Below are 13,673 nucleotides of genomic sequence, written 5' to 3' on the forward strand. Positions count from 1 at the left end.
CTGCATCAGCCTGTTTTGAAAACAGCAGTTTTAACCAAGGATGTTCAGAAATTACATATTAGCGGTGATGAGAGGATCTCCCACAGTTTTATATTTCACTGTCATCCTTATTTCCTGGAAAGATGGAGGGTATCTAAATATGCCACTCATGAGAAATGAAAAGGGCTATAGACAGAAGTAGATCCAGTCAAAATTTTTGGTGCTGGTGTCTCTATAGACTCTAATAGAAATGTTTAATTTCCTCAAATGATATTTGCATTTTTGCTCAAAAAAGGAATGGTCTTTTACCAATACTTTAAACCTGTATCCAATATTAAGACAAATAGACCAAGGAAATCCCTCCCTAGCAAAATAAAATATCTTTAAAATGCTATGTTCAGTCTCATAGTTAAGCTCCAGCTGAATGCATCAAAATCAATGGAATCTATTTGCCTTATAGATCTCACCAGCCACTAGCACGAGTAGACACAAAACTTGCAGTATAATTTATAAAATGTAAGTGCAAAAATAGTTCAGTTTTACAAAATACAGTTGTGATAGATGTGTGGTGTGATGATAGCCTATGCAAGAGTTAGCCTGAAAAAATATATGGTGCCTTCTTCACCCATGTACATGAAAGAAGATGTGTAACAGGATTAGGTATGAGGTAATGACTGACATGTGGGGAGTATCATATGGGAGCAAACCAGAAAGGCTTTATTTGTGCAGCTTGGAAAGGGCAGGAGGAGCTGTGATCACTTTAAATTAGATCAATCAGGGAAATAAAACAACCATTTTATTTTGGTTCAAATAAAAACCTGTCATGAAGAGAACTCAGCATAAGGTAGCCACAAATATAAAATGGAAGTAAAATAATGATTTCTAGCCTTCACAAAAAAAACAAAAATTGAATGGGCAAATAAGAAATTTTAAAGAAAGTGTTTATCAACTGGAACAAAGGGCATAGTGGGACAAAACTCAATGGCTGTTCTTTGTTAAGGAAAACTTGAAGCCTTTTTGTTCTTTTAAAAAATGGTAGGTGCAGCGGTTCTTGAAAAACATTCACAGTTGTTTGAAAAACATTCATTGCTTATTGAAGAACCTTTTATGCTCAAGGGACCAATGTACTTAACGTTAATAGGTCTGCAATAGCAGAGCGTGTGGTTGGGTCACGGTTCACACTGAATAACAACACTGCCACTCTTTGAAATACGTGGGAAAACTTCCACTGGCTGTACTTGCAGTAGTCCTCCATTGGGAATTAGGCAATAGAGCGTCCATCCCTGTCAACTTTGCAGCCTCGGCTGAGTTTGACAAAGTGCTCCAAGCAGGCAAACATGGAAGGGCTAAGGCTGCTGTGGCCAGAGCCTGGCAAAGAAATCCAAACAATCTGTTCTGCTGTTTTTCCTCCTGTTTATTGTGAATTATCTGTGATCACATGGCTATAATGAATTAATTCAGCCTTCAGAATTCCTTCATGAATGCTTTATAGCAAAAAATTCCAAGTCTGAAGCATTTGCTTTTACTTTGTCGTGACGTTCATCCCAATGATTTGAGTCCCATCACTGTGTCCTGGTTAGGAAGACCAGAGGACTACAAGTGACGCTGCAAGTTGTAGCCTAAAGGCAGAAGAGACAAATGTTGCAAGCATCATGGTTCCCATTTCCAGGTTTTTGGGAGAGAGACTCCTATACTAAATTGGACTAAGCATTGCCAAAACCTCCTTGTAAAGCCCAGTTGTGCACGGTTTGAAAAGCAGTAGTAGTTATGCTAAAATCAACTGAAAATACCAGCTACACGAGCAAGCATATACTGTAGTTATCTTTTGATACTACTGTCTTTTATGCTACTGTAAAAATTTACAGTAGCATTTAAATTCATTAAAATAATGAAAATCTCATTTCGTTAAATTAATATGTATTGCTGTTGTTTCTAGCAAATATTTCAAAATTGAACTTCATTTACTTTAATTTTAGTATGATTTTATTATTCTTATGTCAAGGGTTTTTTAGATTGAAGTACCTTTCCATAGCAAAGGGGGGAAAAAAGCTTTAGCTTTCTATCTTCTAGTCATCTCCTAGAAATTAAATTAGTGTATTCTGAATAGACACTTTGGAAGTAAGCATTCAAAGCAAACTTGCCAAATTACTATTTTCAGGTGCCAGGGACTAAGCTACTAATTATTTTTCTTTTGCTATCAAAGCTGTATCTGAAAATTGAGCAATGCATTTATAGACAGGTTTTTCCCCACACCCCATAACTAAAGGAATATCCAGCATAACTTGTGAAAGATGATTAGCATGCAGGGAGTCGCCTGTCCCTGTGTTAGCACAGTGCTCAGAACGATTAGGCACCTGAGCGCTACTGTAGCAGACATGAGTAGCAATGGTGTGATAAGTAGCCCATTAAAATGACAGTTGATGCCATATGGATAATTTCCTTCTCATTTGTCACCAATCGCTGCAGGAACTTCTTTGTAAAGGCAGCTCCTCCAGAGATCTTGCCTGGATGCAAGGCCCAGAGAGCAGGTTTGGGCTGCAGCGAGCATCTGGCAGCAGCACTGCTGTGCAGCCAGCCCTTGCAGCCGGCAAGGGCCAACGTGCCCCCCTTGAGTCGTTTCCCGTCTCCGGTGTCTTCGTGGCACTTCTGAATGCGATCTTGGGTCAGCCTGCTTCTGCTGCAGCTTACGTGTTTGTGTGTATATGACTAACACTGCTGGGAGTGGAAGAAAACGATGTGTGATTTCCTGCTGGCCTCTGGGAACAGTCTGCTGACGTGTGATATGTAAAGCAAGAAAAAAGATGGGGGGAGCTTGGTGTAGTTCGCAACCACCACGCCTAGGCAGAGCTGAAGGACTTCTTCTGTGCAGCTCTGCACACCTCACTGCCATCCCGTGCTGAGCACAGAGCCCCGAGGCCGCCGTGTCTCCTGCGACCGTGCCGAGCTCTCGGAGCCTGCCGGGCTCCGGGCAGCGCTGGGAGCAGCCCCGAGGTGAGCGCCGTGCCCGCAGTGCTCTGCCGAGTGCACGGGAAGCTGCTCCAGCCCAGCGGCTCCTTGTCTTGCCAGGGGCACGTTCCTAAAAGCCAGGCTGCTGAAAGTGTAATTATAACTCTGCAGCACAGTAAGAGCTCCTGCTCATTTCCCTCTGGGAGCTGCATGTCGTGCTTCTTTACCAACCCAGTTAGGCTGGCACAGGTAGGGATTGGAGCAGGAACCGTGGTGGGATTGAGAGATAATCCCTCTGTCTGTGCGTGGGCCTGGTGGAATCTCAGCACAGCATTTGGGGAGACCTGTGGATTTACCCCAAATGTTTTGTGCATTATATTCCTGATTTGTATACAACTTGGACATAAGAGACAAGCTGTAAGGAGAGCCTGACTCCCCCCAGTTTTTAGGATAGCTCTGGAAGAAGAGGGAGACCTTGCTCCAGTTGCTGTTTGACATCTTAGTTTATCAGAACATCTCAGCATCCAGGGTTTGGCAGGACCCTGGCTGCAGCTGCTCAGCCCCACACGCTATCTGCTGAATGATTGCCCCCTGCAACGGTGCATTGCCTGTACTCACCCCAGCATACCAGACAGTCCCAGACAATCCCATATTCCTCAGCCAGTGCTCGGCAGGTGCAAAACACTGAGGCTGTGCAGCCTGAGAAGCCTCTGGATTGCAATTTATATGCATAGATATATTTTAGTTCAGGGAACCAGTGCTTCTTTATTGATTACAGCTCACAAACACATACTTTCTCAGCCATAATGAAGCTATGGATGCATGCTGCTTGATTTAAACCTTGAAAAAAGCAACTGGCTCTGAAGCTGAATCCCATATTTTGCAGAAATAAAGCACCTTTCCTGTCAGAGCTCTTCAAAAGTTCTAATTGTATAATGTGCCTAGAGTTACACAACATTAACTTTGTGTGGTTTTTTTCCAGAAGAGAGGGGTAATTATGTGAACATCTAATGCAATTAGTTGATAGAAATATGTATTGTGGCAATAAAGAAAAGCAAATAATGTCCTTCCTTGATGTAATGAATCAGTTAAGAAATTTTAAAGCAATAAATGTATCAGACTTTGGATCTAACAGGGCGTACTGGGAAAAATGAGGCTGTTAGAGTCACAGTTCTAGAATTGTTACATTTTTTCTGAAATAGCAACAGAAAAAGAAAACTCAACTAAAAATAGAATAAACAGAATATCAACGTTGCATACCTAATAATTAAGGAATCAATAGCTACACTCAATGGTCAGCTGCTTAGCTGCTTCTGACGTTTGTAGGACCTGAGACTCCAAACTTCTATGTAAACCTGGGTTTTTATTCATATCAGCATTATCGTTGTTGTCAGGGAGACAGTCACTCATGTATCGTTGCCACACAGAGTATTTTAATCATCCCTTCTACAGACAGAATTTCTGTGTTTAAAATAGCAGACAAAGGTTCCTTTTTTCACTTACTTTCCATCTAGATATTGCAGTTAGACAAAAGTCCTGTGTCAGATCATGTGCAAAGAAGGGAAAAGTAATTTCAGGGAGGAAAGAGTCACCTATTATTAGTATTCCCAAGACATTGTTGTAAGACAAAAACATTGATTTTTTTCATTCTTAATATATTCTGTGCCAAGGCCTGTTATTTTTGGTGTTAGCTTTTCACATTTGCTTGACTGTTCTGTTATATTTTTTATTACAGCTATAACCACCTATTACCAAAAAAAGCCAGACAGGTAGGAAGACTTTTGAGTCTCCTGTTGAATTCAATAGAAATTGCCAAAGACAAGAATGTCACAGGATTGTGGGAACCCTGACTGCTGCTCATGTGTTTTTAGTATTATTGAATAATTTATATTTTGAGGGAAAATGTGCAGTCTTTGTCACCTTTTATTTTTCAATTTCTCAATGAGATGGTGTGGAACTGCCAGAAACATAGCTGGAATTGTACCATAATTTCAACCCTGGCAATTTAAAATTTGTGCCTGTCAGTGCAGAATAATTGCTTCTCCAAAGACTCTCACAATTCACCGGCAGGTTCAGCCTTTCAATCCCACCGCTTTGCATAATTCAGGGCTAAAATAAACATGCAGAAGATATTCTGAAGTGGATGGATTCTCCCGTCCCTGTGTGCTGTGTCAATGCTGAGGTACCACGGGGTACCTCAAACTGCCCCGAGCCAGCAGCTGCCGTCGCACCCAGGGTTGTGTGCGTGCGGCAGAGCCGGGCTGGGCAGGGAGGGGCTCACCCCCTGCATGGGCAGGACAAGGGGGTCCTGGTGACAACTGTGCTACCAAAAGATGGGGGAGAGGTGGGCTCTCTGTATTCCTTGCCACGCCTTAACTCCTGCTGGCACCCAGAAGAGATGTGAATCCTTTTTCTAAGTGTGAATAAACAACTAATGGGCTCCTGGTGAGTGGAGCTGGGAAATTCAGAGTTTGTGTTGCGTTCTGCAGCTTGTTCTCCTAGTGGCCACTGGCAAGCCAGCCAGATCCTGTCCCCTACCTCTGTCTGTAAAAACCATTTATTGCTTGTCTTGTGGGCACATTACAATGGTTGTTTAGCTAATACCTGTCAAATGCTTCGAATGCAAAATGTGTTGGACAAGAGCCCGTTTCTTTCTCAACTCTGCTTTCTGAGCTGATTATAATCAGGTATTGGGAGTGCTTTTTCACAGCTATGCAGTTAGAATAGCTGTTGGTGTGTGTTTATGGTGTGGGTTTTTTTGTTTCCTTTCCTGCCCCAAGTTATTTGAGTAAGATCTCTAGGAGGATGACAAAGCAGGGAGAATTGAGTCTCACAGGAAAAGCTTGCCCAAAACATTAAAGAAACTGGGCTAAACCTTGGTATCAATGTCAATATTTCTTTTTAACACTGTTTTTGAAAGAAGGAATTGTAAGGATAAATTATTTAATTTTTCTTTCGGGGGTGAATCTGTAAAAAAATTGTTTACTGCATCGAAATGATAAAGTGCATCATCTTAAGCTCATGTACAATGTTGCTCGGTAGACCGTACCAAAGAGAGAGGCTTGGCTGGCATACTAAAGTGATCTTGAGGGCACAGTGGTTCTTGTGCACTGAAATGTGCAATATGTGCCGGTTCCCCCTAGAATATAATCTCTTTTCCTTGTGTCCCCTCTGTTTATCAGACTGTAGGATATTTCTGATGTAGACTGCCTTTTTGCCTGTTTGAGGTTTAAGACTAGAACTCTACTGCCCAGTAACCAGTGCTCATCTCTGCTCACCTAGTTTCAATCTGACAAATTAGTGGCACAATTAATACCAGGCTCCCTGTTATAATCTGCACAAGTATATTATGGCATTCTTAGGAGAGGAAACCTTTTTTCTTTAGACAGTAAACTTCCTTGATAACAAGGGTCAGAAAAAAACCAAACAGCTGTGCATAAACAAAGCTGTCTCCATGTTTAGTTTAGATTTGATTCCTTGAGAAAACATGTGTAAGGAGGGATACGGGCTGAGACTATTCAAATAAAATGAACTTTTATCATTCTGTTATGGAACTGTTCAAGTTAAAGGCAAGGAAAGATCCAATAAGGAACGAAAGCTTAATGTTCCATTTCAGGTGAAGCAAAACACTTCAAATTACGTGACCAGGCAAGCATCAAAACCAAAAGAAAAATTTTCATTCTTCTCTGCTTCCTATTTTTCTATTTTGCCTTCTTCTTAGAAGTAAAATTTTCATTCTGTGGCACTCTGGCATAGCTTTTGCACAGTATCCATTTTGATTATATCCTCCAGGCAGACTTGTGCCCGGGTTCCATGAGCAGTTTATTGCTCAAGCAACAAGAGAAACCCACATTGCTTGCAAAATACACAGCTTTACTTATCCTAAGTGTAATTCATCTCATTGTAAGGCAAAACTTTCATGATTCTGAAACTAATAATAGAGTCATCAAGATGTCTTCCAAAGTACATGAAGTGGCAAATGTCTCTGTAGATTTAATATAAACTGAGACTACTTTCAATAAAAAGCCACCAGAATTTTCCAAGCCAGTGGGGACTCACATACTGTGTAAAAGTGTAGAATGTCAATAAAATGAACTTGGCAGGACCATTACTTTCCATTCTAGTATAAAATCTGGTTTTGCTGATTAAGGAGGTCAATAAGGAATTCTGAAGTCTCCAAACAATTGTATTTTTTGTCTTGGCTGTTTGTCTGAGTTGGTAACATTGGCAGACTAGGAAAGCAAGGCTACCTGTACTTCATCATGTAACTGTATTCTGAAGTGCAGCCTAAGCACTGAATTTCTAAGTCATGTTGTATTTTATCAGGCTAGATTCTCCTCCTAATTACACTGGCATAAACAGTTGTAGCTCAATTGAATTAAGTTGAATTGAATAACTTTTGTGAGAAGAAAGCAGATGTCGTTGAAGTCACAGTCCAAATTAATGTTTTAAAACCCAACCCAGTATACTCAGAAGTTATGCAAAGTGCTGAATGCTGTGAGTTCGTGTAGATGTTCAAAAGACTTGCATTACATTGGTGACAAATCCTCATTTGGAGCACATTAGTAACCTGCTAATTCAACTGTGCATTTTTGTGTGATGTTCTATAAGCAATAGAGATGTATGAAGTTTCTAAATCAGATTAATTTGCTCATCTAGCAACAGAATCTACTCTCCTTAATTCTTCTGAGAAGCACATTAGACCATGCACTGCCACAAGGGATTTCAGGAGCACTTAAGGCATAAAGTGTGCAGCTGGGACCTGATCCTTTAGGGTAGCCAGCTTTGGATATGGACTTGTCCCATTTTCAGAGAGAGTTCTTGGAATAAAACACATCTTGGTGAAGGCCAACAGAGCACAGTGACAGACACACAGCAAACATGGTGCACAAAAATGCATCATCAGTTAAAAGGAAAAGAAGTAGCAGGCAAATCTGTAAGCTGCAGCTAAAATCTTTCATGCAAAGTGCTTTAAAAACATTAGTTCAGACTCACAGCCTCCTTGAGGAGTGAGGAAATATAATCATGTCAGAGATAATTGCTCCTTATTTAGGATCATACACTTAGTGGCAAAGTGAGGACTAGGAGTTAGAAACCCCAAGCACACAAAATGCTTGAGGATATTCCTGGTAAAACAGCAGTGATCTGATTAAAAAAAAAAAAAAATCAAATATCATAGAGATATGTGAATGACTTTCTAACACTCCCTTGAGATGCCTCACAGTGAGTTTGAAAGATGACTATGGTTTGAGCAAACTTTACTCTCAGTGGATCCATTGTTTTCTCCCTTGCAGCCTCACCTGAGGCACTGAGGAGAGCTGGCAGGTTGCTGAAGGTATCCTGGGGCCTATCCCAGCACACATGAAGCTGTGGATGCTCCCCTAAAAAAGCCTATCAACAGGCACCGTGTTCCCTTCTCAGCTGTTCCAGCAGCAGCAGTAACCAGAGCTGCTCTTGCAGGGCTGCTGCTAATCCTTGCTGGGGCTATACATACTGTGCATGCAATCAGCTGCCATTCAAACTCGCTCATAGGACATCCCCAGTGGAAATAAACAGATAAATTACTTACTGTGCAGGCAAGATGATACTGAATAGCATGGCAGCTAAATATTGTAGTTACACTAAGTTCCTGTGAATAGGACATAACTTATTTATAGTCAGAAAGTGCAAGAACTCTTTCACAATCTAGATTTTTTTCAGCCATGATGATTTTCCATGTGTTCTGTACTATAGGAAGTCCTCTTTGAAAAGGGGACAGTAAATTATTTACTGTGCAGGGAGGATGATCCTAAATGGTACAGCAGACAAACCATGTAGCTGCAGTGAATTCACATGAGCATGACGTGCTGTTCATGAACCATTAATTTAGTCTGGCTTCCGTGCCAAACTGGTGATCACCAACAGCCCACGTATGCTTTTCAGCTGGGAGACAGAGCTCTTCTGGAGAGCAGGCACAGGTTAGCCTTCAAAATGCAGATTTCATGCACCTTCACATCAGTCCAAAAGACAAGTTACTCTTGCCTCTGTGAATTCACAGGAGGTATCTAAATCATTATGGTGTCTCTTGGTAGTGCTCTGCTTTTTCAATTTTTTGTCATCTGGGGCCACACCCTGCCTCTGGTGGCCAAAGACTTAATCATCATTCTGCAAGGTGATGTACGGGCTGCCGAGTGCTGGCTGTAGGACATGGTGCTCTCAGGGGTTGTTTTGAGGTGGAATTGTACCCTGCAGCTTATGTTCAGCACATTGTGTACATGGTATAGGCTGCCATAGACACTGATATAAGGTGACATATCGTTAACCAGAATTACTGTTTAAAAGGAGAGAGAGAAGAGAAAAATACCAACAAAGACAGCAGATGGTATCTTGAATACTGAAATGAGTGGACTCAAGTGCTCATCCACTATAATGGCAGAATATTCATTTTGAACACCAGACTCTCAAGCTGCAAAGGCTTGTTGTTGTAAAAACCGTTTTCCCTTTCTTTTATACAGAAGCGTTTTGAGGTGTCTGTGATAATTATTGTGGTTCCTGCACCATGCTCTAGGGCATCTGGAGCCTGGCTCAAGGAGGGAACTCTCCTTGCTGCAGCCTTTAACCTGTGCTTTTGTCCCTCAGTATGGGAAGAATATTAAATATCACTGGTCACGACCTTTTTAAGGAATGAAACAAAGAAAATTCAGTTTCCACTTTCTCGTGCCTGTCTTTTTATTTCTTCAGATGCTTTCTCTTTCTTAAGGACTTTTGCATCTCCTGCCTCTAATTTGTAGTGTGGTGGTACTAACTTACTTGGGAGGCTGAGAGCTCCCATCTCTCATGCACAGATGTAAGAGGAGGCACGGTGAAGCTGAGCAACAGAGCTTGTGATTATCTCTGGCGACTGGACAAACCTCTCTTCCTTCTGTAGTACTGCTGACGAAAAGTACTTGTCATCCTCTTCATAATTTAATGTAGATAAAGCAGCATGAGAATCAGTGTAAATGCAAATGGGAGAACATTTACCTGCAGAGAGTTAAAATCTTGTCCCCTTCATTCATGTAATCCTACATATAAATGTGTTTATTGAAGATAAATTAGCTATCACAGTTAATTTATTCTGCATACTTCTTATTAGCTATGTTAATTCTCTTAACTCATCCTACCACATTTCTCCTCTTTGCATCAATTCTGTTTTGATTTTCTCAGCACTGGTTAGAACAGGTTTAAAAACATGACTGCTACATTAAAATATTCCCCAGAAATAGCCCTGTGCTTACTCTTACCTGCGTTGCATTGCTGTCTTACTGCATGGGGGTTTTGTGGTTTCTTTTCACTTTATAGACCCTCTTGAAAACATAGGTTTTTTGGGTTTGCCTTATAATTTCTGGAAGTACCTGTATTTGCTTGCTTGTCACCTACTTTTATACAATAAAAGCATACACTGAGGCCCTGAGCCCAGTCTCAAGGGACTGTGCATGCCTTTCTAAGATGCAGCAGGAAGAGAGGAGCCTTGCTGAATGTTTGTAAGAAAATGTGCCATTTCAAGTAGATTAGAAGAGCATGTAAAACACTGTTGAAGTCATTTAGTAAGTGCTAAGACACCACTGCACTCCATGCAGAATACTTAGGGAGATAGCATTCCTCTCCCACTTTGGAAGTGGCAAGCTGATTCTGCAAGTGTGCTTGTTGTACTGTTTTTGACTGAATGCCTCGTACAATCAGATTTTCCCAGGAGATTTCTGGGGAGCTGTGTGCTGCTCACTCACCCTTAGGTGCTCCTGTGTGTCTGCTGTGGGATGCCCCCCGCAGGTTGTGTCCACACATGTTTTACAGCACGATGCTGCACCTGGGAGCTCTGGCTACCTTCCCATGGGACTGAAAACTCCATTTTGGATGTGAGACTGCTTCACGTTTCTCAGGGAGCTCACTAAAGCCTTGCAGTATGGAGTTGTTGGCAACGTGCTGCAAAATCTAATTGCTGTACCCAGCAAGGGCTAAACTGTGGCTCTCCCTGCAGACGACAAGGCTGCTGGCAAGGAGGTCACCCTGGCAACGCCACTCGTGGCTACCTGCTGATGATGGCTGATGAGAGCTCACCAGGCAGCTCTTGCACTGCAGCAATGGCATTTTTCTCACTCTGGCTATATCCAGCAGCTCAGTGAGAAACCCAGAGAGGCAAGGAAATCCTGCTTTCCCTAAGACTATCAGACCCCCGGAGACTAGGAAAGGAAAGGAGAGCTAGTGATAACCATTGCTTTTCCAAAGAGTGTTGTTTCTGACCTGTCACTCCTTTGGTAAAAGCTGTGAAACATTCAAAATCCCATGAAAAGCATTTTAGTTCTCAGCTATTACAGATTTTCTATAGATTTAGCTGGAAACCAAAATCATCCAGTGGGAAGGGGGCATTAAAGCATAGCAGGGGTCCAAGTCGCAGCAGGGCCACAACTCTGAGGGGATGCAGCAACCCAGCACCGCACAGCAGTTTGGTGAGTGACCGATGCTAAACGCTCAGCCAGCGCCACCAAAGCCACAAGTGCAAGTCTTTCTGTTGACTACCTGGACAGCCTGACCTTTATGAACTGTAGTTTAATATTTTATAGCTGTATTTCAGAAGCTTTGTTTTGCTTTTCTGCCGTTTTTTATTAGCCACATAGGTGTTTATTTCACATTTTTGCAAGTAGGGCATGAGGTTTCTGATGCCCTTTCCATTGGAAAAGAGGATTTTTTCATAGCTGTGACCCATACCACACACTGTTATCTATTCATGTAAACATTACCTTTTTCGTCAGTTTGAGCCTCCTGTAGTGCAAAAGTGTTACCCATGATCACTCCATTATGGATATTGGACAGCCTTTCAGCAGAGGAGAGCTTTTCAGCTCTTTCTCTAGAAACAGTTAAACCAGTGCAGACTCTCAGCATCTGAATGAGGCATCTGCCTAGCTGCTATTTCAAAAGCATCTTCAGCTTCAGAGCAGAGATCACAGATGGCCCAGTGAGACACTTCAAGGCAAATCTGCACTGTGGAGCAAAGCCCTGTTCCTCCTTCAGATCGGGAATCTGCCCTTCTTTCAAGTCTGTTCTTACAATAAGCTAGAAAAATCCAGTTGGGGTGTCAATTCATATTTGCAAAACATTTCCATGAGAAGGAAAACAACCCAGGAAAACAAGCAAAACCAATCAGCCCTGTGTCTGTCAGGTGCATGTGCTGCCTGAGTGAGCAGGTCAGGTGAGGGGAAGACAGGGTGGAAGGTAAGTTTTTATAGGTATGATGTCACACGTGCTTAGCTGGCAGATGCAAGTGCACATCTCTTGCCATTTGCCTGTTCTGAACATGGCCCTCTGAGATCTAAAACTTCTTGCTGTGTTTAATTTACAAAACTCTCTGCTAATATTATCCCCAAATGCTTCTAATGGAATTACTTAAGCCTCGGTTTCACAGGTTGTTATCCGTCTGTAGAAATGCAGCTTGAGAGATAATTTTCCAACACTTGAGGCAAAACCTACTGGCTTGATTCTAACATGTAATTCTAAGCAAAGTGAGTGGTGCTAATAGCTCTGATCTATACAGTCCTTAATTTAAACACCCTCAAACATAAACTTTAATACGTAGGTTATGAATGACAAGTGCCATATTTTAATGAATTTACAAGGTAGAACTAAGGCCTGTTTGGGTAAACTGGAAGTTATTGCATTCATGAAAAGCATGAGCAGATGAATGGATATTTTTTAACGAGATCAAAACCAATATATGCTAGAGGCTTTCTAACTTCACTGAGAAAATACATTTTGATCCAGTAGTGACTTGCACATCTCTTCTTAAAAGGCTAGACTTTAACTCTGATTTTATTCAGACCTGTAGCACCAAAATATTTTCCACATGGATATTTAGAAAGGTCGTATTTCAATAGTTAAACAATATACAGGACATAGTATTGATGACACCTTTATAATTATTTCTCAGAAAGCTAACAATACCATAGCTTTCAGCAGTTCAATATTTATCTAGACAAGGTTATGCACAAACCCCAACAGAATAACTCTCTTCTGTCATTATAAAAAAGAAAAGAAATCTGTTGTGTGCTTGGATTCATGGGCAGAGTGGGAAAGTTCCAAAACAGGCACAAAGCATTGCAAAAATTTAAATTGAAAGAATCGTTTTGCAGGCTCCAGTTTTCACAAACAACACAATCTAGTGAGTTAGAGCAATTAGTAGCTGTGTGAGGATGTCCTCATCTTTAATGAATCTCTGATAGCTGCTGCTTCTCCACAAGACCTCATTAAAGCCTTGCAGGCTTGGAGCTAGGAAGAGATCAGCTTTTTTGGGTTGGAGTCTCTGTGAGTCCTTGCCAGATGACCGGCTGCTCACACCCCAGTAAAACAAGTTGTCATTCACAGACAGAGTTGACGAAACAGAGCAGGGGTGTACCACCAACAGACTGCACAGACCTGCCAAAAGGGAACATAAGAGGACAGAAGAATAGTGATATTTGGGGTCAAGGCATTTACCAAAAAATTGTCAAGAGATGTGCAAAAAATGCTTTCTTTCCCCTGTGGGTGCAGAACAAATTTATTTGTGTTACTAACACAGCTTTTTTTTTTTTACTCTGCTGTAATAGGAGGCTGTTTCAGAAAGTCCTTTTCTGCTGTCCATCAGGAACTAGCCTGAGAGCAGGAGTTTGTTCCTATTCCTTGCAATCAGTGCTGACTTGTCATGCCTGCAGCTTGTGAAAGGAAATCAGCCTTTTCTGGTCATGGTAATCCTTCAGACA

Source organism: Corvus cornix, chromosome 6, assembly GCF_000738735.6.
Source record: "Corvus cornix cornix isolate S_Up_H32 chromosome 6, ASM73873v5, whole genome shotgun sequence".
Taxonomy (NCBI): Eukaryota; Metazoa; Chordata; class Aves; order Passeriformes; family Corvidae; genus Corvus; species Corvus cornix.